At 40.0% G+C, this 26,796-nt stretch overlaps 1 pseudogene; it reads right to left on the reverse strand.

Moving 5' to 3' along the window:
- Positions 1 to 10,677: 10,677 nt before the first annotated feature.
- Positions 10,678 to 24,125, reverse strand: LOC143540408 (polygalacturonase At1g48100-like; annotated as a pseudogene).
- Positions 24,126 to 26,796: the final 2,671 nt, after the last annotated feature.

Raw genomic sequence — 26,796 nt, forward strand, 5'->3', positions numbered from 1 at the left:
AACCTAGCTATTACATAAATAAATTTGGATAAAACTTGCGCATCTCTTCCTCGGCTTCCCATGTAGCGTCCGATCCTTTGCGATGCTTCCATATTACTTTCACTAGGGGTATAACCTTGTGTCGGAGTTGCTTTTCCTTGCGATCAACTATCTCAATTGGTTGCTCAATGTAGTTCAACTGTTCATCAACCTCAATGTCCATTAATGGCACGTGAGACGTGCCATCGGCTAGACATTTTCTCAGATGGGAGACATGAAATGTAGAATGAATTCCTTCCAACTCTTCTGGCAAATCTATTTTGTAAGCTACTTCGCCCACACGTTCCACAATCTTAAACGGTCCAATGTACCTCGGACTCAACTTTCCTCTCTTCCTAAAACGAATAATTTCTTTCCAAGGCGAGACCTTGAGCATCACATTATCACCAACGTTAAACTCAATTATTCGTCACCTCTTATCAGCATAGGACTTCTGTCGGTCTTGAGCAGCTTCATTCTTGCCTTGATCTGCTCGAACTTTGTAGAAGTTTCTTGCACGACTTCCAAGCTCCCCAACGATTTCTGACCAATCTCTCCCCAACATACCGGGTTTCTACAAAGTCTACCGTAAAGCATCTCAAACGGCGGCATACCAATACTCGAATGGTAGCTGTTGTTATAAGAGAACTCTGCCAGATGCAGATGATCATCCCAACTTCCTCCAAAGTCTAAAACACAAGCACGTAGCATATCCTCAAGGGTTTGGATCGTCCTTTCAGACTGTCCATCTGTTTGAGGATGATACGCCGTACTGATGTTCAACCTCATTCCCATAGCTTCTTGAAACTTCTTCCAAAACCTCGAAGTAAACCGAGTATCTCTATCGGATACGATTGATAACGGTACTCCATGCTTAGATACAACCTCTTTGATAAACAAACTTGCTAACGTCTATGACGAGATGGCCTCTCGTATAGGCAGAAAGTGAGCACTTTTGGTCAAACGGTCCAAAATTACCCAGATGGTATCTTGATGCTTAGCTGTACGTGGTAGCTTAGTTATGAAATCCATAGTGATGTGTTCCCATTTCCACTCCGGTATCTCTAGCGGTTGCATTTTCCCATAAGGCTTCTGGTGCTCTGCTTTGACTTGTAAACAAGTTAAGCACTTACTGACATAATCTACTACATCATTCTTCATTCCCGGCCACCAATAATCTCTTTTTTTTCAAATCTTGGCACATCTTAGTAGCTCCTGGATGAATCAAATATCTTGACTTATGAGCTTCATCTAAGATTCGACCTCTGAGATCTCCATGGCGTGGAATCCACATACGGTCAAACCTAATCTTAACACCATGAGTGCTTTCCATCAACTCGTCTTGCTGACCGAAAATCCTTTCTTTCTTCACTAACCCTTCATCTACTAACGCCTCTAACTGCACTTTGATAATTTCTTCAAAAAGACTTGAATTCATAATCAACTAGTATGACTTTACTGTTGCAAGGACTTCCTCATTCTTACGGCTTAGTGTGTCGACGATCACATTAGCTTTACCAGGATAATACTTAATGTCGCAGTCGTAGTCCTTTATCAATTCTAACCACCTTCTTTGCCTAATGTTCAATTCTTTCTGCTCGAAGAAATACTTTAAACTTTTATGATCCGTATAAATAGTGTACTTAGTACCATACAGGTAATGTCTCCATATCTTAAGAGCATGCACTACTGCTGTCATGCATCAGATAAGTACTCTCATGGACTTTTAACTGTCTAGATGCGTAATCTATCACTTTTCCTCGTTGCATCAACACGCAACCTAACCCACGATACGAAGCATCAGTACAAACCACCAAATCCTCGTCACCATCGGGTAAAGCAAGCATTGGAGCTTGCGCGAGTCTTTTCTTTAATTTCTCAAAAGCTTTTTCTTGAAACCTACCCCAACTGAATACTATCGACTTTCGGGTCATACCGGTCAACAGTGCGAATATCTTGGAGAAACCTTTGATTAATCTCCAATAGTAGCCAGCTAACCCTAAGAAGCTTCGTATGTCAGTCGGATTATGCGGGGTCTTCCAATTTGTTATCGCCTCAATCTTAGCTGGGTCCACTGAAATCCCTTCAGGATTTATCACGTGACCTATAAATTGCACTTCTTGCAACCAGAACACGCATTTCGAAAACTTAGCGTGCAGCTTCTCTTTCTTCGAAGTCTCCAATACTTCTCTCAGATGCTCGGCATGATCAGACTCGCCTTTTGAATAAATCAATATATCATCGATGAAGACAATAACTGACTTATCCAACATCGGCCGACACACCCTATTCATCATATCCATAAATGCTGCAGGAGCATTGGTTAGACCGAATAACATCACAAGGAACTCGTAGTGTCCATACCGCGTCCGAAACGCTGTCTTAGGAATGTCTGCCTCCTTCACTTTCAGCTGATGATAGCCTTATCTGAGATCTACTCGTGAGAACCAACTTGAACCTTGCATTTGGTCGAACAGGTCATCAATCCTTGGCAAAGGATATCTATTCATTACTGTAAGCTTATTCAACTCGCGATAGTCTATGCACATTCTCATACTTCCATCCTTCTTCTTTACGAATAACATTGGCGCACCCCAAAGGGAAACACTGGGTCTTATGAAACCTTTGTCGAGGAGTTCTTGCAGTTGGGTCATCAATTCTTTCATCTCGGACGGCGCTAGACGATAAGGTGCTTTCGCGACGGGCTGGGCTCCTGGTACTAAATCTATCTGAAATTCTATCTCTCGCTCCGGTGGCAACCCCGGAAGATCCCCAGGAAATACTTCTGGGTAGTCGCACACGATAGGAACATCTTTCATTTCCTTCGTCTCGGCCGTAGCGTTGACAACATACGCCATGTAGGCACCACACCCTCATCTTAGTAACCCTTCGGCTTTTATCATCGAAATAACGTTAAGCCCTGAACTTTCCTTATCACCATAAACCGTCACCGCACTACCATCCAAGGATTTTAGCTTTGTTATCCTACTCTTACGCACTATCTGAGCTTCATAATCAGACAACCAATTTATTCCGAAAACTACATCGAACCCTCCCAAGGTCATAACATACAATGTAACAGGGAACTCATGTCTCTCTAGCTCTACCTTACAGTCCTTAACCATTTTCGTTATTTTAACTGAAGTGTCACTAGCGGTTTCTACTATAAAGGTTTCAGTCACCTGGCAACATTTCATTTTATCTAGCTTACTAAATGTCGTAGCTAAAAAACTTCTATTCGCACCGAATCAAATAATACCGAAGCAGAAATACCGTTTACCAGGAACGTACCAGTCACAACATCAGGAATCTGCCTAGCTTGTTCCTGGGTTAGCATGTAGGCTCTGGTCCTCGGCCTTGCTTGATCGGCGTCCTTCTTTCCACTACCTCCAGCTCCACCATCAGTACACTCCCTTGCCATAGGACCCGTCTTACCACATTTGTAGCATGTAGGTTTTGCATCACATTCATTAGCATAGTGCCCCACCTTCCCACACTTATAACAGGCATTTGTTCCAAGCCTAAACTCTCCACCATGAGCCTTTCCACATTTGTGACAAACATCCGAACCAGTACCCCACTTGCACTCACCACCGTGCACCTTTCCACATGTCTTGCATGTCTTTCTCTCCCACACCTTCTGCTTTTTGTCCTTAGGGTTCCATAACTGAGTACCTGATCGCTTGACAGGAGCGGCCCATTTCTTATTCCTCCTCTTATCCGCCACCACTTCGTCCGTCGCCAAGTCGATGTACACCATTTCTGCGAGTCCCACAATAGAATCAAAGGTAGCAGGTCTACTAGCCTTGACCAAGACGTGAACGTTTTGTGGCAGTACCCTGATGTAACACTTAATCCGCTTGGCTTCAGTGTTAACCATGTCTGGCACCAGCCTAGACAGGCGGTTGAATTCAGTGGTGTATTCGCGGTGTGTCATCTTTCCCGCCTTCAGACTCAAAAACTTCATTTCAACCCGTTCAACCTCCGCATTAGCACAAAACCTCTTCATCACTAACTCCTTCAGATCATCCCACCTCATCGCCTTTATCTCTTCCCGACTTTTTCTCTGCTCAACCGACTCCCACCAGTACATTGCCTCATCACCAAATGATTGGGCAGAATATCCTACGGCTTGGCCGGGACGACACTCGCTAATGTGGATAATCTTGTCCATAGCGGTTATACATTGGAGAGTAGCGATTGCGTCTCCCAAACCGGTTAGCTTCGGCGGGTCACAACCTTTAAATGACTTGTAGTTGCACCAACTCGGCCTATCCTCATAACATCAACCTTCACAGATTTAACCACACTCGAGGCCTCCCTCTCCCTTTCATTATCCTTCTTACCATCTCCTTCCACCCTTTCAGCAGTTCTTTCACGACCTCCAGCAGACCCTTCAGGATTCAAGTTCTTCACAGCATTGGCTACAGCTTGAACAATAGCTGCTTGAATTACAGGGTCAAGTTGAAACCCTTCGTTGTTGCTTGGGTTTCGCCCAGCTGCGCTTCCATCATCTCCGGTGTTGGAAGCTATTTCTACCGAAGGTTGTTGGACACGACGAGGCTTGCCACGACGTCCAGCGCGGCCTCCTGCTCCAACAACTGCCCTAGATCCAGCCATCGTATTCTGGGAAGGAAAATACAAACGTCATCACTCAAGGAACTATTTAGTACAAGGATAGTAAGGCTAACAGGTAATGATAGTGGCTAGTTGTGATTAGCTGATCACGTTACTCTCCGTGTCCTATACACTTCCCTTTATGAGTCTATTTGTGCTGGTTCTACTCTTAAACAGTTAATCAATCAAACAATCAGAAAAATCCTATCCCTACATACACATATCATTTCTTTAGCAATTAAGCTAACATTAACATTCATAATTCAACCATATACTTTACCGTTACTGAGCTTTCTTGAGTGACACATGGCTATCTTGAACTGACATATTCTTTCTTTTCTTACTTAAACCCCATTCTCAGTTCGAGTCTAAGCATGTAGGATGCTTAAATCTCTCGAACTTTGCTCTGATACCAACTTGTAAGGCCCCGTTACCGGTGCCTCACTTTTGACGTTGGATTTACTCATAAACGCGGTTCTAAATATAAGAGTTAATTAAAACCTTCGCGGAATAATATAAAACATCAACCATTCATTACAAATATCCATAATTTGTCTTTTAAAACATATCATAAAATATAACATTCAAAACACCATGACAATCTTCAGATGCCAGCCTCTTCAATCCTGCCATGTGTCCATCTCAAACCAGTTGTCTCAACCTGTTAACCTGCGTGCATACTAAAAGTCAGCTACGCTGAGTGAGTTCTAGTTAATCACATATTTTACTTTACATACACATATACGTGCCTGAAGGTAGGCATTACATACATATCCTGTTCATCATTTGTCCATACACATTCATAGATAACCATGCATTATAAAGGGCAGTTCGCCCTACATACCTCGTATATTATTAGGGTCCGGTACCCTACATCCTTAGATATTATTAGAGTCCGGTCTCCCTTCATCCTCGGATATTATTAGGGTCCGGTACCCTCCATCCTCGGATATTATTAGGGTCCGGTCACCCTTTCTTCCATATCTACACACCATGCTTTTCTATATACATAATTGTAAGTTTCATACGTACATACACCATTCATTCTTCGTCTACAACATATATATCATCAAACCATTACCTGGCAGTATATGCAATATCCGAAGATCGTTCACGTACCGACAAGAATCATTCATACATTTCACATAATACACATATGGCATACACTTATCACTTAGGATAAGTGTATTAACTAATCACATCGAGTATGCACATAGCCCCGAAAACATAACAAGGAATGGGGCTAGAAAATCACCTGAACGCGATTACGTTCACCATTTATGGTTATTCCTTTCTTAAGTTGTGCGCGACTAACTGTATAACAATTACACATCTCAGTTATCTGCCGCTACCCATATCGCGTTTCTAGTTTAATTATTATCCTCAACGAACGGGGGTCCGGGGGTAGCGCCCTGGCAGCGGAGTTCTAGGGCGGCAGCCCCTAGCGGGGTCCAAGGGGCAGAGCCCCTGGCTGGGGTAAGCTGCCATTATGATTTCATAATAATATTTCATGGTTAACCTCTTAATCCTTTAATGTATCTTCTATAAATTAATAAAGTTCAAGGGCTATTTTGTAATTAAATAATTCCTTTTTAAGTCCAGGGACTGTTCTGTCATTTTATCAAACTTCTAGTTCGTTACTCGGTTCATAACGAATTGGGTTATCCTAACGAACTGGTCCTTATCACGAATTGGACCTTATTACGAACTAGTCCTTTGACGAATCATTCCATATAACGAATCAGTCCAGGTAACCAATTGGACCTTCTAATTCGTTATCGAATGGTCATAGCGAATCGGGGGTAATTCGTTATCCTTTACCATGGCGAACTGGGACACGAACTAAGGCTAGTTCGTTAAGATTTCATTAACGAATCACTTGATGAATCACCTCTAGTTCGTTAACTCCCCGTCAACGAATTAGGGTTAGGTAAGAGAATGTCAGAACATTTCATTCTCTGACATCTCTAAACCTCGTACAATTTCCCGGCGCCGTCGCCGGAAAAATGCGGTTTCGCCGGAAAAATGAGTTTTGGCTCGTTTTTCACCATTTTTCGCCCCGTTCGATCAAGATCTGAGCTAGGGTGATCCCTAAGCTCATCTTAAATTCGGTTTATACCCGATTCCATCCGGATCTCGTGACTTAAACGGTTTAACGATGTCGCATCGTCGTTTCGTAACCATGTCTAACGGGTTTAAGCTCATACAACATCATACTATCATTACCTTGGATCGGGATCTGTTTTCTATCTTGATAAGCTCCAAAAAACTCCAAATTCGTCTGGTGGTTGAAGGATCGTTTTCAAGTTAAGGTTAAGGGTGTATTTATAGTGAACTGGCCCAAAACCTGGCAAAAATCAAAAACTTTCTAGAAAAATAGGCTGGCCGCGCCACGCGACCAAAAAGCATAGGGCTGGCCGTGCGTGGCGGAACGCTCCAATGGGGCCCAGTCCGACCGGCTGGTGCATCCAGTTCCTTTCCGGTTCAATCCTGATGCGTCCCGACTTCTCTTTTAGGCTTATATTGACTTGTTTTTCGCCCTTTTCAACTACATTCAACTTCGATAACCTACAAAACTCAAATTGTTAGTAGTATACAAATCTTAACTAAAAACAAACAAAAACTAATTAAATATTATATAAAATATACAAGGGAAATATATATATTTATCATTATATCAATCATACTCTTTTATTGTTGCTACTCTCTCTGTAGCAGGTTCAGAGATTTTAATATTATATTCATGTTTTTTATTACCTTCATGAATAAATGATCAACATGTGACATCAGAGTGATGTGTTTAATCATTTATTCATGTTTTCCCTGATCTGGAATTTAATCAGAAGATATTGTCTATAACTTGATAAACCCTAATTTTTCGGTTTCTGTTTTTGTGTTTTACTATGAAAACAATATATTAAACTGTTTAAAGTAGCTAAAATCCATATTTAATAATCCATAATATTTTCGAATTTAAATCTGTTAAGTTCATGTTTAAATATTTCGATTCCAGTTTTTTTATATGTTTAACTATTAAAAATTTTGATGATGTTCTTCGTTTTCATCATAATTCTCGAAAATTATAACATATTTTGATTTAAATCTGGATTAAAATCTATTAATGATTATTTAGGGAAATATTTAATTTTCAAATCTTGGATAACTTAAAAGTTTTGGTAATATTTTTAAAAAATTTGAATCCGCGATCCCCTTAACACAGGTAACAGATATAATTGTTAATCTTTATTATATTTTAAACAAATCTTATCATTATTCTTATCATAAAAGTTCAAACGATTTACATGTATAATTCTCAGGTTTTCTAAGAGTTTGCAGGTTTTCTGAAATGGTTTGCGGGTCATAACCCATAAACCCAATAAGCACGAAAACTCACCAGTACTAAAAACTAAATTGCCGAGAACTAAAAGCATGAATCTCATTGTTTCTGGAAACTCACAAGTCCATAAACTCATACATTCCCGGAATCATAAAATTGCCAAAAAAAACTCATTTTTTCTGGAAATTTAGTCTTCCAGAAACTCAATCCCGAGAACAATCCTTTTCCCGTAAACTACTTTTTCCCAGAAAATAGTTTTCTTTGATGAGAACTTTAATTAAATAATTTTGTAAATACTTAAATATTATAAATTTTTACCAAACTAAAAGGCTCTTGAATGAACTTTTGATGTATCAATTCTGCCAAAAAGTGACGTGTTATATTTATATCTGTCAAAACTGGCTCGTGTATAATTTAAACTCATTTCTGCCCAAAGGTGATGTGTTACGATTGTTTTGCACACATACTTAGATAAAATTTTAATTTTGCCCAAATGTGATTAAAGTTTTGTTTAAGTAGAAATTTTTATATAGTCTATTAGTTTAATGTTAATAATAGGTATATCACATCTTCTATAAACAAAAATGATCCCCCATTAACGATCATTCATTAATCTAATGATCATAAACTTTTAATATGTTTTACTTTAATATCCATAACATTACTCAATATAATTTTCTTCCATAAATTGAAATCTTATCCAAACCATCCACTCTAATTCCAAAATCCAATATGAGTTTTGCTTCATAAAGAGTTATAATAACATTTAGCTATTCCCGTTTTTTTAATTGTTCCTCAAGACATGATATGATTGTCTTGTTGATCTTTCTGATAATCATAATTCTGAAAACTAGAGCATCACAAATGGGATGAGTCAAACAAAATGTCTCTTATGATGATCAAGAACTAATTTAAATAAATGTTTTCACTAAAGTTATTCTAACTTCAGTTTTTCATAAGACTAATATGTTTATGTGAAATAATCAAAATAACTCCTAAGATGCATGCACTCTTTTTAAATTCTAATTATAAGGATAATTGGTATCCCTGAATATATTATAATGTTTAATACCATTACCCGTAAAATTAAGGGCTTACACATGAAAATATGTACATTTTTCCAGTGCATTACATACATTTCCATTAGTACAGTCTGATGCCTTAAGAATCAACTATAACACTCAGAAGTAGCAAAGGAAAAGTAGTGTGTTCATCAGCAACATATATATGTAAAAGAAAAGAAATGATTGAAACTAGAAAATAAGATGTTATTCACATCACTACTACTAAAACCTAAAAAAATGATAATTCTAAGGGTGTCAATCGTGTCGAGTTGGTGGGTTGATGGGTTAGCGTGTTCAGATTCTTCAACCCTAACCCAACCCATACTTTTATTCGTGTCATGTCGACCCATTAAAATTCATGTCGTGTTCGAATTGTGTTTCGAGTTAACCCATTTTACATTCATATACGAATATTAGTAATACCTATTGACTTAATAATAAATTAAACGATTAATTATTCTTATCCATATAAAACTTGTTAATAATTTGTGATAAATCTAGCTGTTTTTGTATATTGATCTCTTATTCCTAATTAACAAAGTTAGGTTCTCATATATAGTTCAAAATAAGAACAAACGAATGAATAACCAGAGAATAGATAGTTAGAACTAATAAAATGAAAATATTTAAAGTAAAAGTAGATAAAAGTAGTGTATAAAGAAATTAGTTTTACTTTTTAAAGTTGATTGATGTATGAAAAATTAAAAATCTATGTATTTAACTTTTAAAATTTAAATCTTCTTATCTATAAAATCAAAATATTAACTTCTCCAAAATTGTTAAACGGATTAGCAGGTCAAACCACATTTAACGGGTCGATTTCGGGTTGACTTGTTTTTTAAACATGTCGGGTACAAGTTGGCCCGTTTAAGAAAACCCGTACCCGTTTTCTTAAAATAATTTACAGCGGGATATTTCATCACGAATTTTAGCAGTTTAAATTTTATAGTCATTTGATTCGAGTAATTTACACTTATATGTGGACTGTCAATTTAATTCCTATATTAGTATATAGTCAATTTCATTTTTAAAAAAATTCATCTTGTTGTAATAATACATTTGATCATTCAATAGCATATCTTATCAGAGGTTACTCTTTTATATTTGTGTTTCCGCTCTGCGTCAAAATCAGATTCTAACCATAGAACAATCAAATGTTGGACGTAATTTCCAAATTAATAGGCCCGCCACATGTAGATGACCGGGCTGGACCTATGGGGCCCATGGGATTCATTAATATGTAATGGGTTTATGGGGTTGAAATTAGGTTTTATTATACTTGGAAATGCCTTGACTAGCAAGTTAGGTTAGTCTATATAAATCGAGTTATGGTTAGACATTATAGAGGGTTAACATAATGTAACTGAGTTAGGGTTTGAGATATTGTAATCAGTTATTTTAGTTAGATTTTCTGATTAATAAACAAGAGTTATTTGTTTAGTTCGTGTTTGATTATCGATCCGGGACTTGATCAAATAATTCCCAAAGATGTGGGAAACATTTCTATTGCAGTATGTTGTTCACACTTACACCACATAACACAACTTATGTTTCATTCTTTTGTATAAACATATAATACATGCACACCACCAAGCTAGCTATAAATAAGAAATCACACAATTTCACCAATGTGTATCGATCCTATGCTGCACATTTAGAGTCATGGTGACCCCACTTGCTTGATGACTTTCCTTCCTGCAAACAATCAAGTTCCGGGACAATGGGAGCGTATAACTCTCCAAAAGCCTGCCAGCAGAATGGTTCTGACATCCGGTAACCATTTGGCTTCGGTTTAAGCTCAATGTTAGATAAATTTAAGTTCATACAAGGCTTGCTATCACTGCATGACAGATGCACGGGTTGTAATGTATAAGTTCCCTTTATATTTTCATACACAACATCTACAATACTGATAACAGATGTTCGGTTCTCGCAGATGCTGTGATTTCAATAATATTGATCGATCATGATTGGAATTTCGACTTCAGAAACTTGAATGTTTGAAAACGACACTCCTCGTACCATCCCTTTTGCACCCTGCACAAGTGTCATTAATATTATTATCCCTAATGATATATTGTCTTTTAAGAATCTAGAATTAGTTTTGTAGCTTTAGTAAATGTTTATACCTGCCATGTCTTGATCCTAACACCAGTCATTGTGTCATGAACGTTGATATTTTTAACAGTGACATTGGAGACGCGTGGTATGTTTCCATCGATTCCTAAGCTTCCGATGCTTATTCCATGTCCGGGCCCACAATTGACATCATGTACAAGTATATTTGTACATCCTGTTTGTATAGATATACAATCATCTCCTGTATATTGCACATATTTAGGTGTCATAAGTGGCAAAAATGGGAAGCCAGAAAAATTAGGTAACGGGTCAAAAGGAGGTTCTAGTAAATAAACAGTAATATAGAATATGGGCCCGTATAGTCTCTTCGGGTTGACCCATATTTAAGAGACTAAAGAGAAGGTTTTACCACAAGCAAGGTTTGTATGATTGATAACCGCATTCTTGGAGTCTCTCAAATGAATTCCATCTGTATTGGGACTGTCACCCGGAGATGAGATGCTAATGTTATAAACTAAAACCCCTTCACAGTTGACAAATGCAACGTGGAATTGGGGACTGTTTTGAATCGTTATGCCGGTGACTGTCACTTTAGAACCCCCAACAAACATCAGTGCCTGTATGAAAAGAAAAACATGTTTTTGTGGCATTAAACTCCAATCATGCATGGTTAACAAACAAATACACTCCTGACTACACTTGGTCCTTACACTTGGCTTGCTTGTCTGTCTTATGTCTACCTTTGAGATGCTTACCTGTCAATTCAAACATTTACTAATGAATTAGTCAACTCGCGTTGTGCTTTATCTCAAATAAGAAAACGGGATCGGGTCACACAAATTCATTTTTGATGCATACAACCTCTAGATGGTCTTTTGTTTTTATAATTATTTTACTAACAATAACAATCATGTAAAAAAACGACCATTTCAACCTGCGCCGTTTTGACCTGTTACCCAACCCATCTTACCCGCCCATGTTAGAGGATACGGTTGTTTTACTTGTTGAAAAGCATGTATAGATTTTGTCCATCAAACTGAACCTCTCCCATCAAAGGTCCCTTTTCCTTGGTTGTAAATCCTTCAAGGTTTGAAAATTCAAGCCAGTGATCAAAATAGTACCATGCTTTGGAACTTGTTAGAGCCAAAATAGTACCATCAACCTGCATATAAGGTTCATATTATAAATAACAAATAATAAATAACAATGATGGATATGTATAACTTCTAAGCGATTATGAAATTATTATATTAGCACTGTATTAATAGTCTTATATATAATTTACTATAAAATGATTACAATAAAGCGGCAAGCAAACGGGAAACAAGCTGCGCCGCAACCCCCTTTTGAATAGCAAAACCAATCCTGCTAAAAACGAAGCTTTGAGGCCTAGAAGCTGAAGAAGATCCATGTACGACGCGCTGAACCCTACTCAAAAATTTCACAGCCTCTGGGGCAGAAAACCAAATGTATCAAAGGAAAATGGTAGAAAGACATGTTGATTATCTAAACAAGCTTTCTCGTGTGATGACGGGGGTAGCCCAAGAAAATAATAAAATGGCTGGAACATATTATCGCTAAAAGGGTTAAAAGGTTAAAAGCTTCAAATCCCGCCCAAACTTATGTAAATAAGCACCCACGTGCTACAGTACAATGTCACATCACTATTCACATCCTTGTCCCCTCTGAGCAAAGGACACATTCAGATAAAGTATTATTATTTTATCTATGGACCATCGGTCCAAAGCTTCCCGCCCAACAATGGTTAACTCTCTATGCAAACAAGAGGCTAACTAGTTAGTTACATCTGAACTAAAAGGCATACATTTCCTCACTTATATAAAGGATGCTTAGCCATAAACATAAACACAAGAGATTTGGGCAGATAACACCATCTCCCTAATCTTCTCTTCTCCCTTGAGAAATATGCTCCTAGCTTATTTCTTTCTTACTTCAATATCTTCATAGCTTCACCAAGAACATCATTCCAAAACCGATTCCAGACATCACGGTTCTTGATCATCGGTGAGCTATAACAACAAACAACTAACTAGTGAACCTCCTTCTACATTTTGCAAACGTAGAGGGACACCACGACCTGCGTTAGGCTAATCTGAACCCTCGAAGACTTTTAGCCTAACCAGTCCATTCACTATCATTGGTCTTATCTTTGTTGTAGCAACAAGTTGGCGCCCACCGTGGGGCTACGCCGCTTACTTTATCATAAAGACCAGTAGTGTAGCTCCATCACCATGACAGAAGGTGAATCTCCCGAAGAAGTTAACCAAGTGTCAAGAACACCGACACCAAGAGTCGGTCAAGAAACTCCGGCGACAACCTCGATTTTCTCAACTCCTGGAGGAACCTCGACGGAACCCTTGTTCCTCGAGTTTTCACCTTTTCGAACTCCGACTCCTTCTCGATCTGGGGTTCCTTCTTCTCATGCAGGAGTCACAAACACCCCGGAACGTGTCGACTTGACGATGGAAGGTGTGTCACGGCATTTCTTGCAACTAAGACACCTTCTTAACCGCCACGTGAGCCAAGAAAGAGAAAAAGGGACAAGATTAAGGCTAGAGTACGACGACGATGAACCCTCACTGACACTCGGACGTCCACCTTCCCCTTTAACCAGCTCACAACCTGCTTGCTCTCATTTAGAGGCTGGTCCAAGTGTAACCTGTCAACCCTTTAACCCATCTCCCTACACCTATGGGAGACCAAGCCCAACGGCTTTCTCTTTGTTCACTTCACAACCCCTTGGGCACGAAACCACTCTCGACCAAATATGGCAGTCACCAGCTTCAAGTGTTCCCCCAACAGCCACTACGTGGGAGCAGGCCATGTCGGTCCTACCCTTGGCTCGAAGTGCTGCAACAAGCACTCCCATGGGAACAAACCAAATAGCAGCAACCTCTGAAAGCCTTCAAGGCTTCAACCTCATGCCTCAGATGATAGCCCAAATGATGGCACACCTCCCTTGGACCCAGCTCATCAACCAAGCACTGGGTACTCACCAGGGAACAACGAGTCATAATACAAAGGTAGATGAAGACCTTGCGAAACCTTACAAGCCTGGCAACCTTTCTTGTTTCTCCCAGCAAATTTCCGATTATGACTCCCAAACAAAGATCAAGTTGCCACCCCATATAAAAACATATGATGGGACCGAGGATCCCGAGGACCATCTCCAGGTCTTCACTGGGGCTGCCAGAATTGAAAAATGGTCCCACGCTGAATGTTGCTTGATGTTCATGCAAACATTAGTTGGATCAGCCAGGATATGGTTCAATGACCTTCCTGCTCAAAGCGTTCGAAGCTTCGATGATCTGAGCAAAGGATTCTTTGCCCACTTTTCACAACAAAGGAGGTATGTCAAGGATGCCACGGTCATTTTCCAGATAAAGCAGAAGGATGATGAAAGCCTTCGAGACTTTATCGAAAGGTACAAAAAAGAAGGGTTACAATATGTGAGGGCTGACGAAAAAATGAGGTGGCAGGCTTCATGAACGCCATCACCTCCAAATACCTCACACGGGACTTTAACAAGTGCCTACCTAAAACCCTTGAAGAAGCTCTTGAGCGAGCCGAAGCTCATATCCGAGGTGAAGAGGCTGTTGATTTCAAAGAAAAAAGAAAAAGAGCTCCTAGTTAGCGAGGCAACAGCCCCAACCGAAAGAAAGGGAACTACAACCCTTATGACAAATACCCAAGGAATTCAGACCAACGAAGACCTGTAGGTCGGAACCCTCCAAGCAGGGAAAAGACTGTGAACTTCACAGCCTTAACCAAAACCCCTCAGGAGATTCTTGCCACAGAAGAGGTGAAACACAACTTCCGACCTCCTCGACCCTTGCCCAAGAGCAAGAAAAAAACGAAAACTCAACCCAGTTATGTGATTTTCATGAAGAAAAAGGTCACCACACCAACGATTGCTTTCAACTCAAGAGAAGAATCGAGGAAGACGTTAAGTCTGGAGAATTGGCTCATTTGGTGAAAGGGGTCAAAGACAAGATGGCTGAAAGAAAAAGCAAAGAAGTGAATATGGTGAATATAGACGATGGTGTTTCCCACAAACGACAACGCTTGAAGGCTTGGGAGCTTCAATGTGTCTGCTTCTCACCACCCCAGGGCGACTTACTCTCAAACCCTTTGGTAGTAGAAGCAAACGTGGGAACACTCAAAACAAGCAAAGCCTACATCGACACAGGGGCGGCTACAGAGATCATGTACGAAAGGTTCTTCAATCAACTAAGCAAAGAAGAACGTTCAAGGCTTCAACCCTCCGGGTCTTTTATAAAAGGTATCGCCGATGTACCCTTAAAGCCTCTAGGACAACTAACCCTTGATGTCTGTTTTAGTGAAGGCAGGAGGAAGAAAACCAAACCACTCACTTTTGTGGTTATCAACATACCTTCCAACTATGATGTGATCATGGGAAGGCCGGGACAGTGTGCGTTCAACATGGTTGTCTCAGTTGGTCAAGGTACAGTGAAGTTCCTAACTGACAGGGGAATCGCAACCCTTCAACCTTCCCAAGAGGTTTACACGGTTGAAGGGGAGAGTTCAAAAAGTGAAAACGAAGAACAAGGCTTGATCATAAACCCAAAGTACCCTGAACAAAAGGTACGGGTAAACACAAGCCTTTCTAAAGAAACTCTCTCACACCTTGAGAAAATGTTGATATGTTACAACGATATCTTTGCTTGGTGCCCGGAAGACATGACCGGCATCCCTCGAAGCATTGCAGAGCATGAGCTAAAGATACCACCTGATGTCAAGCCTGTTTTCCAAAAGAAACGGAGCCTGGCTCCTGAACGTAGCTTGGCAGCCTGCCAAGAGGTTGAAAAGCTTGTCCTAGCAGGGATCCTACGCGAAGTTAAATATCAATCTTGGGTGGCTAACCCAGTCATGGTTCGAAAGCCTGACAAGTCTTGGAGGATGTGCATCAACTTCAAGGACTTGAACAAAGCATGCCCAAAGGATTGCTACCCATTACCCGAAATGGACCTCAAGGTCGACTCCTTAACAAGCCATCCCTTCAAGTGTTTCCTTGATGCCTACAAGGGTTACCATCAAATCCTCATGAAGGTAGAAGATGAAGAAAAAACCGCATTCCACACGGATAAGGGCATTTTCTGTTACCAAAAGATGCCTTTTGGCCTACGAAATGTTGGTGCAACTTACCAACGTCTGATCGACAAAGCGTTCGCTAACCAAATTAGCAGAAACCTGGAGGCTTATGTCGATGATTTGGTGATCAAAAGCAAAACCGAACGTCAGATGCTTGATGACATAGAAGAAACCTTCCAAAACTTAAGGAAGATCAATATGAAGCTCAACCCCGGGAAATGCTCATTTGGGTTCTAGGAAGGAAAGTTTTTAGGACACATTGTGGGGAAACAAAGCATAAAAGTCAATCCCAACAAAGTCAAGGCTGTTCTTGAAACTAAATCTCCACAAAGAAAAAAAGAAGTGGAAAGCCTAAACGGAAGGCTTGCATCCTTGAAGCGTTTTACCTCCAAGCTTGCTGAGAAATCCCTACCCTTTTTCAAAACGTTAAAGGGTTGCACAAACAAGAAAGATTTCAGGTGGACGGAAGAAGCAGAAGAAGCCTTCAACCAAATGAAGCAACACTTGGCTTCACTTCCAGCTATTGCAGCCCCTGAAACGGGAGAATTGATCTATGTCTATCTCTCAGTCGCTGAAGGAGCATTAAGCGCGGTTCTAACCATCGTACAAGACAAAGTTCAGGTACCCGTTTATTTCTTTAGTAAAACACTAAAACTGGCAGAGATCAAATATCCTCCATTGGAAAAACTTGCTCTGGCCTTAATTCAAACGGCCAGAAGGCTTCGAAGGTACTTTCAAGCACACCCTATACAAGTAGTCACTGACCAACCTATCAAAAGTGTGCTTGAAAAACTTGAAAATTCAGGCCGGTTGGCCAAATGGGATGTGGAATTAGGTGAACATAACATCACCTATGTCCCAAGAAAAGCTATAAAAGCCCAAGTCTTAGCGGACTTCATTGTAGAAATCCCGAAGCAAGTCATTCCTGAAATACACACAACTGCCACTAAACCTTCTGACCCTGAAGCCTGGAAGCTTTTTACCGATGGAGCTTCCAGCATCGAAGGGTCAGGAGCTGGGCTCATTTTAATCAACCCTGAAGGGTTAGAATTTACATATGCTCTTCGACTTGAATTTCAGACCACCAACAACGAAGCTGAATACGAAGCATTGATCGCTGGTCTGAAGATTGCCAAAGAAATGAAGATCCAAAAGCTACGGGTCTTCACAGACTCGTTTCTCGTTTCAAGTCAAGTCAATGATAGCTGTATAGCGAAAGAGCCCAACATGAAGAAGTATCGTGAAAAGGCCAAAGGGTTGATGACCACATTTCAAGAGTGCACTATCAAGCAAGTCCCAAGATCACAAAACAAGAGAGATGATGCCCTAAGCAAACTAGCATCCCTCACATTTGCACACCTCACCAAGAAAGTTTTGGTTGAAGTGTTGAAGACTCCTTCAAATCAAGAATTGGAAGTCCAAGATATAATCACTAAAGAAGGTCCCAATTGGATGACTCCCATAGAAAAGTTCCTCAAAAATGGTGAGTTACCTTTGGACCAGACAGAGGCTGAAATGGTTCGAATCAAGTCCCGACAGTATGTGTTGCAAGGAGAAACCCTTTATAAGAAGGCTTACCTTGCACCGCTACTAAGATGTGTGGGCCCTGAACAAAGCCAATATCTGATCAAAGAGGTTCATGAGGGAATATGTTGAGCTCATTTTGGGCCAAGAACGGTGGTTGCAAAATTGATGAACCTCAGATACTTCTGGCCCACCATGCACCGAGATGCAACAGAACAGCTCAAAAAATGTGAAGCCTGTCAAATCCATGCACCGGTTCCCAAAAGCCCAAAACACGATCTAGTCCCCATCTCCTCAGCTTGGCCATTTCACAAATGGGGAATGGATATTGTTGGTCCATTCCCACAGGCCAAGGGTGGGGTAAAATTTTTGCTAGTAGATGTTGACTACTTTACCAAGTGGCCTGAAGTCAAACCACTTGCAAAAATAACGGGCAAACAAGTCATCGACTTCGTATGGGAAACCATTATTTGTCGTTATGGGCTGCCAGGAGTGTTAGTCACGGATAATGGGAAGTAATTTGTCGAGAAGCCTTTTAGCACATGGTGCAAAGAATTCAGAATCACCCAAGTATTCAGCTCGGTTGCTTACCCACAATCCAACGGTCAAGTTGAAAGAACAAACAAAACCATTGTTGAAGGTATCAAAACAAGGCTGGGGAGACATAACAACAATTGGCTTGAAGAACTCCCAAATGTTTTATGGGCAATAAGAACAACCGAAAAAACAAGCCACAAACGAACACCTTACAGCCTAGTGTTCGCATCAGAAGCTGTAATCCCAGCCGAAGTTGGAGTTGTGACTCAAAGAACACTCAACATGGATCTCGACTCAAACAACAAAGAGACCATGTTGAATTTGCAACTCCTTGAAGAAGTTCGTGATCAAGCCACAATACAAGAGGCTAAGTACAAGCAGAAGATGGAAGCTTATTACAATGCAAGAGTGAAACATGAACGGTTCAAGCCTGGAGACCTTGTACTCCGAAACAATGAGGACAGTAAGAAAGAAAACCAAGGAAAGCTTGGCCCAAAGTGGGAAGGGCCATACACAATCCTTGAAGCTCACAAGGGTGGATCCTACAAGTTGGCTGACAAAGAAGGCAAAAAGCTTCCAAGACACTGGAACGGCAAAACCCTTAAAAGGTTCCATGCCTAGTCAAAGTCTTAAAATGTATTTCAAGAGATGTATAATTCTCCTTTTTGTGAACATCAACCTCTTGAATGAATGATAAAGTTTTTGTCATAACTTGTCTTTACTATCCTATAATCAGGTTGAGAACCTAGCAAGAAACTCCATGGCAAGGACCATGTAAGGGGATGAGCTCCCAGGCCACATCGCTCAATAGGTTCAAGGGTTAAATGGACCTATATAAGGGGTGAGTTCCTATATCAATCCAACTCCATGAGACTTAGAAAATTTTTTCAACTAAAAACTTGTCTCATAGACGGGCCTGAACAGCCTACATCAATTCGTTCCTTAAGCTTTGAAAAAGTTTACGAAACAAAAACATACACTAAGTAGTGATACAAAGGATAGTCAACATGTGCTTTTTACCTAATGAAGCCTTGAAGCTAAAGTGACTGCAGCACTAAAACTTCTTAAGGAAAGTTAGCTAAAATCACATCAAACTAACAAGACAAGCAATCAACACACAAATACATAGAACATCATAAGTTCATAAACAAGGCCATTCTAAGGCCATAGCATCTATACATAATAAGCCAATTAAGGCTAAAACAAGGAAGTCACAAGGATTCCCAAGAAAATGTTCAAGGGCCGTAAAGGCCAAACACAACCACAAGGCATAAACTTTAAGAGTTTCATGCCAAACCTACATTGTTTAAAATTACACCACATTGTTTTAAGATGCTAAGAAAGCTACGAATCAAGTACTTAAACATCGGAAACAGGCTTCGAAGTACTAGCCTTACCACCCTTAACACTTTTACCCTTCTTGGACTTCTTGACTTGCGGGCCAACATCAGCAACAGCCGAGCCTTCGAGGCTTGCCACATGAGATCCGTCGCTTTCCCCAGATAAAGTTTCTTCACTGTTACCGGAATGAGAGCGTTTTTTCGACAAGGACTCGAGCACCTCTTTAACAGCTTTCTCATCAAGACCGGCTGGCTTCAAACCCTGCTACACAAAAAGAGGCTTATCAAAGCATGATGACACTTCACCCACATAAGGGTAAGTGAGCCTTTCCATGGCATGAACCGACTCCAGAAAAAGCTTGTAAGCATCGCGGTTGAACAGGGGAGATTTCTCAATAGGATGGCCAGACTCGTGATGACTAAAACCCGCAACGAAGCCCAAATTCTTACCATGGGCCAACAATTTCGTATACACACTGCCCAGCACCGAGTTGAACTCACTAAAATGAAGCAAATAAGCCACAACCTGTTGAAACCCATGTTCAATCAGCCACTTGTTGCCATCAGAGGTCTGGGTGACCGAAGCCTTTAAGCCTTCCTTCTCCATCTCAAAGGCCCTTCTCTGCACCTCAAAGGCTTCCCGGTCAGCATCCAACTTAGCCCTATCAGCCTCCATGGCTTTCTTCAACCCTGCCAGCTCAATCTCATGCCACGAGACAACTCATTAATCTTCTCAACATAACTTTCCTCTTTCCTCGAAAAACCCTCAATCTCCTTTTTCATATCCATCATGGAAGCTTTCATCCCCTCCTTCTTCTTCATAAAATCCTCATACTCCTCCATCCCTTTTCGAAACCGAGTAACACCTTCTGCCAAAATGGCAGAAACGTTGCAAGAATTCAAAATCAACCTGGACAACAAGGAATCACCTTCCATCTTGGAGATAGTATCACGAACCCCTGAAGGAGGAAAATGGGCCAAGGCATTGGCACAAACTTCGGGATCCTTGAAACTATCCCCAACCCTGACATTCCACTCCGGCACATAAACTGCATTCCCGTCCAACACTTGAAAGACCGGCATCTCAACTTTCTTGCCAGTCGACTTCTTCTTCTTAGAAATCACCAACCCTTGTTCCTTCTCAACCTCCATAATCGGACCTTGGTCTTCAGAAACCTGAATATCATCACTAACTTCAACTGGTTCACGAAAAGATGAAGCACTAACAGACTTCACCAAACGTTGTGTAGAACGACGGGTAGAAGACTTCGGAACAGAGGACTTTGTGAACCCTTTAACGTTGGCAACCCCAGCATACTCAGCATCCTCAAATCGACCCTCCTTCCCTCGAACAACCGAATCCTCCCTAACAGTAGCAGCAACATCAGTAAACCCAACGTCCGAAGTGTCATCACTCTTCAAAAAGTCTAAGGCAGACATAACTACAAAATACAAAGAAAAATCATTAGGAAAAGCATCGACAAAGTAAAGCAAGTACGGAATAAACAAATGCATACCCTTATCATCCCTCATAATCACAGGATCCCGATTAGGCTTATCCCAAAGTTTGCTAATTCCTAATAACACAAGAAGGTGTTCGGGAAAAGGACGAAGACGTGACGGACACTCCCTAATACGTTTCAAAAATAATTCATTCAAATCCGATTCAGCCGGCTCAGGCTCATTTAGAACGGCCTCGGGTTGTCTCCAAACGGGTTTAAACGGAAGAATGGAATCAGAAACAAAGGGAAAACGGTCCTTCCAAGAACCAAGGGTTGTAACCGCCGAGGAAACCAAACATGTTTCAGCTTTTGTGTGTCAAACGTGTACCAATCACCATTTTTCGCTAAGCGAAAGAAATGGCGAAAACTCAGTAAAGAAGGGTCATAACCAAGGGCTTTACACAAAACCTCAAAATGCAATACCCTAGCAAGCCCTAAAGGATGGATTTGACCGAACGATATACGGTAATATTCCAAAACATTCAAAACGAAAACTGAAAACGGGTGTCGGAGATTGGAAAATTCAAAATGACAGCAATATAAAGCAATGAAGCCCGCCGGACAATGATCAATCGAACAATCGACCGGCGGAGCAACCGGTTTGTACTTTAACCCTATTCCCCATTCAATACAGAACGATTCAACCTCTTCTTGGGTTAATCGGGAAAAACTGATCGAAATATCCTTTTTGGCAACCATAATTTTGAAGAAAAGCGAAGGATCGAAACTAACCTGGTGATAGATTGAATGAAACTTGATGGTGTTTATGGTGGAAATTGTTAAAGAAATCTGGAAGAAAGTGAATAGTTATTTCATTGATAACTATTAATGAAAAAGCAGTTTTTGGAAACCGCATTCTGACAGTTACAATCACATCAAACTGTCACAACAATAATTCAAAAAACAACCAAAACTGAACACAGCTTCCAAGCCTTCAAGCCTTTAAGCCCTTAAGCAGTAGACAAAATATGCGCAAAAGTCAGAAGCCTTTGAGCATACTCCTCAAATACCTCTGACTTGGGAGGCTGATGACGGGGGTAGCCCAAGGAAATAATAAAATGGCTGGAACATATTATCGCTAAAAGGGTTAAAAGGTTAAAAGCTTCAAATCCTGCTCAAACTTATGTAAATAAGCACCCACTTGCTACAGTACAATGTCACATCACTATTCACATCCTTGTCCCCTCTGAGCAAAGGACACATTCAGATAAAGTATTATTATTTTATCTATGGACCATCGGTCCAAAGCTTCCCGCCCAACAATGGTTAACTCTCTATGCAAACAAGAGGCTAACTAGTTAGTTACATCTGAACTAAAAAGCTTACATTTCCTCACTTATATAAAGGATGCTTAGCCATAAACACAAACACAAGAGATTTGGGCAGATAACACCATCTCCCTAATCTTCACTTCTCCCTTGAGAAATATGCTCCTAGCTTATTTTTTTCTTACTTCAATATCTTCATAGCTTCACCAAGAACATCATTCCAAAACCGATTCCAGACATCACGGTTCTTGATCATCGGTGAGCTATAACAACAAACAACTAACTAGTAAACCTCCTTCTACGTTTTGCAAACGTAGAGGGACACCACGACCTGCGTTAGGCTAATCTGAACCCTCGAAGCCTTTTAGCCTAACCAGTGCATTCACTATCATTGGTCTTATCTTTGTTGTAGCAACATCGTGTTTAACAACTTTGCCCGATTCAGCCTTGAACGCAGCCTGACCCACAACAAACCCACTGTCCCTGAGCCCAACAAGAGGAGACACTCCTGTAAGATCCACACAGGCGTGTTTCCCCCTGCCCACCCGAACACAAGAATATCAGCTGGTCGTAAAGTAGACCTCCCTTCAAGAGGATCCGTGAGAAAGTTAACAGGGGCCTCCTTTTTAGCAGAAATCCCTGCCCGTTTAAGAACATCACACAGAACATCCCTAACCAAATCATGTATGTATTTAAAGTCAGGCAATTCTTTGCAATGCACCGCATGGCCACCAAAAGAATCCAAACAGACCTTGCGACAAATTGGGCAAGGTTCATCAGTCGGGAACTTAGGGATCATTAACCGGTACTTAAGAATAGCCCGATACTCCAAACCCGACATACATTGGCCTAATCCTTCAATGGGGATGGCCGTTAGAAAATCCTGAGCCCGAGGAGCCCGAAGGCATTCAAACACCGCCTTTTGACGAGGGGATAGATCAAACTTCACTTCTAAACTCTTGACGATTCCACTAAATAAGGCACTCGCCACAACATGTTGGGTTAGGGGGGGCGGTGTCCTTATTAGAGAAACCAGTGAATATGCATTCTCTAAACTTACAACTTTTCTATATTATATATCTTATAATTTTTAGACAAACCAGTTCTCTATTTATCGCGATTCTACTAGTTAATCATTTACTTTGTTAAAACTTGAGTATATTCTTGCTGAACTTAGTTAATACCTGAAAAATTATGTTTTTACGACAGTTTGAACCCGTGAATGAAGTGGGTCCGACCAGGAACTTGTAACCCGATGGCACAATCATCATTGATGCCTCGGCTTTACAAGCATTTGCCCAAGCAGCTTGAAACGCCTGCATATTGGATTTCCAAAGTAAGTTATATTATATATGATTATTCAAAGTGAATTTGTGGTCTTATTTTTTAACCATGCAAGCTGCCATCGAAATGCATGTTTACAGTTTATATAACTTTGCAAATCACAAATTGACGCATTTTAAGATTCTATATGTTTATACCTTGGTATCGTCGGATTTACCATCTCCTTTAGCTCCATAATCGAGCACGCTAAATTTCAAACCATCGTTTGGTTTTGATTTATCGGTATGGACTTGGTGGTGGCCTGCAGTATACCTCCTATATTTGGTTGTTGTTGCAGCATTGCATACTGCAATAGTTGATAAACATACAAGGGTTGAAGTTAGGATAACAAATGTCTTATTTTTAAAACTAAAGGCTGTCATATTTAGATGTAGGTGTGTGTGTGTTCATAGTCAATATGAATTTGGTGTTTAAGTAGGCAAATCACCTCAAGGATTGTCAAGTTATACCCCACACCATTTGGTGTGTGGCATCAGGTGTTTGATTCCCTTGGGGGTGGTTGTAAATTTAATTAACTTTACTCTTTACTCATATGTCCATTTTGGTTATTATAATATCTTCTTACTTGTAAAAAGGAAAAAAAGAAAAAAACTTTCAAAAAGTTTTTATAGTTGAGGTAAAAAAACACTTTTAGTTCTTGTATCGTTTGTAACTTTCAGTTTTTATTTTTTTTATTTGCGTAAGTCAACATCACGCAGATGTTTGTAAACTTTTATGAGGTAAAAAAAATTTACTAAATTCGTTAAAAGTTGAATACTTATTTTTATGTAATAAAGCTATATACAAATAATATGTTTGAACAAAAATGATGTAAATGATAACGTTTAATCTATATATGTATGTCTCTGTCCCATTGTCACAAATGGCAAATTATGATTGCAGGTTACTTGGCCACATGGTGAAGCAACTGTCATTAATCTGTGATTTCACTTCCTTAAGTTAATATAACCTTGGTGATTAGTTCAAAATACAAATTACTAAAATGCAACGCGCCTCCATTAGAAACCGTGACAGTTTGTTTAGATTTGTTCACGTGAGATGGTCTTTCTAGAAATAGGTTGTAGATAGGTCTGTTTAAAGGGTAAGACCCGACCCTTTTACCTAATACCTTACCCGGACCCTTTACCCTTTTAGAAAGAAACGTGGACCCGAGACCCTACCCTCTAAACAATAAAAGGGTCGGGTATAAATAAGGGTTTCAAGGGTCCAACCCTTTACCCTTTAAGACATTAATCACATCTCATTTTTTTGCATTTATTAGTTGCATATATCATATATGACTTTAATATATGAATCCTAGAACAATTATACTTTCATTTAAGGGATATTGGTTTTTAATACTCTTAATTTTCACTCGTTGGTAGATAACACTCCCAACTAACGATTTGTCTCCCACCACTCCCAACTTTTAACTTCTTTTCTTTTGTCACTCCAGAACTTAACGGACCCTAACCCCGTTAGTTTTTATGCTGACGTGGCGTTTTTTTGCTTATGTGGCATGCCATGTGAAAAATACCTAATTAGATAAAATAAAAACTAACAAAAAATAATATATATATATATATATATAACAAATAATATATATATATATACACACATACATACACAAACATACACATAAAAGCACCACCACCACCATTTCATAGCCACCGTCTACACCACCATATACCTCCACCACTTCAGTCTCTATTGCCACATTCACCCCTTCCGCTAGCCTCGTTGCTTTCACCACCACCAACAGCCTCCATCGCCTCCATCATTACGGGTCATGTTCGAATCAATTTATTGTTTGCAAATTGTGATGGATGGTTGGATAATGATAAATGAGGTAGTTGTTGATCGAAATCCCGAACTTAAATGAGGTTTTGGCCGCCGCCATGTTTTTCCGGCGAGTTCCGCCGTTAACAATAGAGTAACGATTCAAGGTAATAAACATCGCGTTCTACTCGTTTCTTTATTCTGATCAAAGCCCTATGCTAATGTATTCAAACTGTAAACACGAAGATTGAATTTTAGCAAAGTAAATTCGGATGGTCTAGGATTTGGCTGTTGATGTGGCTACTTATGATAGTGGTGGTGAAGGCAATGGAGCTGGCGGTGGCAGAATCCGGCAGTGGTGGAGGCCGATGTGGTGGTGCAAACGGTGGTGAAGGAATGATGCCGGTATATGTAATGGTGTATATATGTTTGTGTGTGTGTGTGTGTGTATTATATATATATATATATAATATTATTTGTTTTTTAGTTAGGTTTTTCTTTTTTTTAACAAGGTATTTCCACATGACATGCCACATAAGCAAAAAAATGCCACGTCCGCAAAAAAACTAACGGAGTTAGGGTCCGTTAAGTTCGGAGTGACAAAATAAAAGAAGTTACAAGTTGGGAGTGGTGGGAGACAAATCGTGAGTTGGGAGTGTTATCTACCAACGAGTGAAAGTTAGGAGTATTAAAAACCAATATCCCTTCATTTAATAACATAGTAAAGTTTAACTTCGAAAGTTTATCAACCATTTGAACTGATGCAAACAATATTCACATTTGCAAATTACATGTAGAGAACAATTCAATGATTTCCATATAAATGTTTCCGTTCAGTAGTATAGCCCTTTAATTTTATTTTTCTTAGTAGTTGGGAAATTTCCGATAAATCATATATGAAATACAAACCTCTCATAAATTTCATATTAATTGTGAATATGATGTATATTTTCTATCTAGTAAACTGGTCAATGGTTTGAAAAAGGGTCGGACCCTTGAAACTCTTTTACCCTTTAAGGTGAAATTTAAATACCATTTACCCGACCCATATTATTTATTTCGGGTCTAATTAAGGGTTTTAAGAGTCGGGTAACCGGGTTTCAAGGGTCCGACCCTTATCTTGTTCACCCCTAGTTGTAGATGAACTCATCACCTCTTTTCGGTGATCTTGATAAGGCAATAATTAGTTTCGTGGGGTCGAGTTTAGGGTTCATAATAGTTTATGTAGTAATCATAATGGTAGCAAGCGACTAATTTGATTAACGCTTAACAAAG

This window comes from Bidens hawaiensis, unplaced genomic scaffold (genome assembly GCF_021521415.1).
Source record: "Bidens hawaiensis isolate Kalapana, Puna unplaced genomic scaffold, B.hawaiensis_p1.1 tig00000820_1, whole genome shotgun sequence".
Lineage (NCBI taxonomy): Eukaryota > Viridiplantae > Streptophyta > Magnoliopsida > Asterales > Asteraceae > Bidens > Bidens hawaiensis.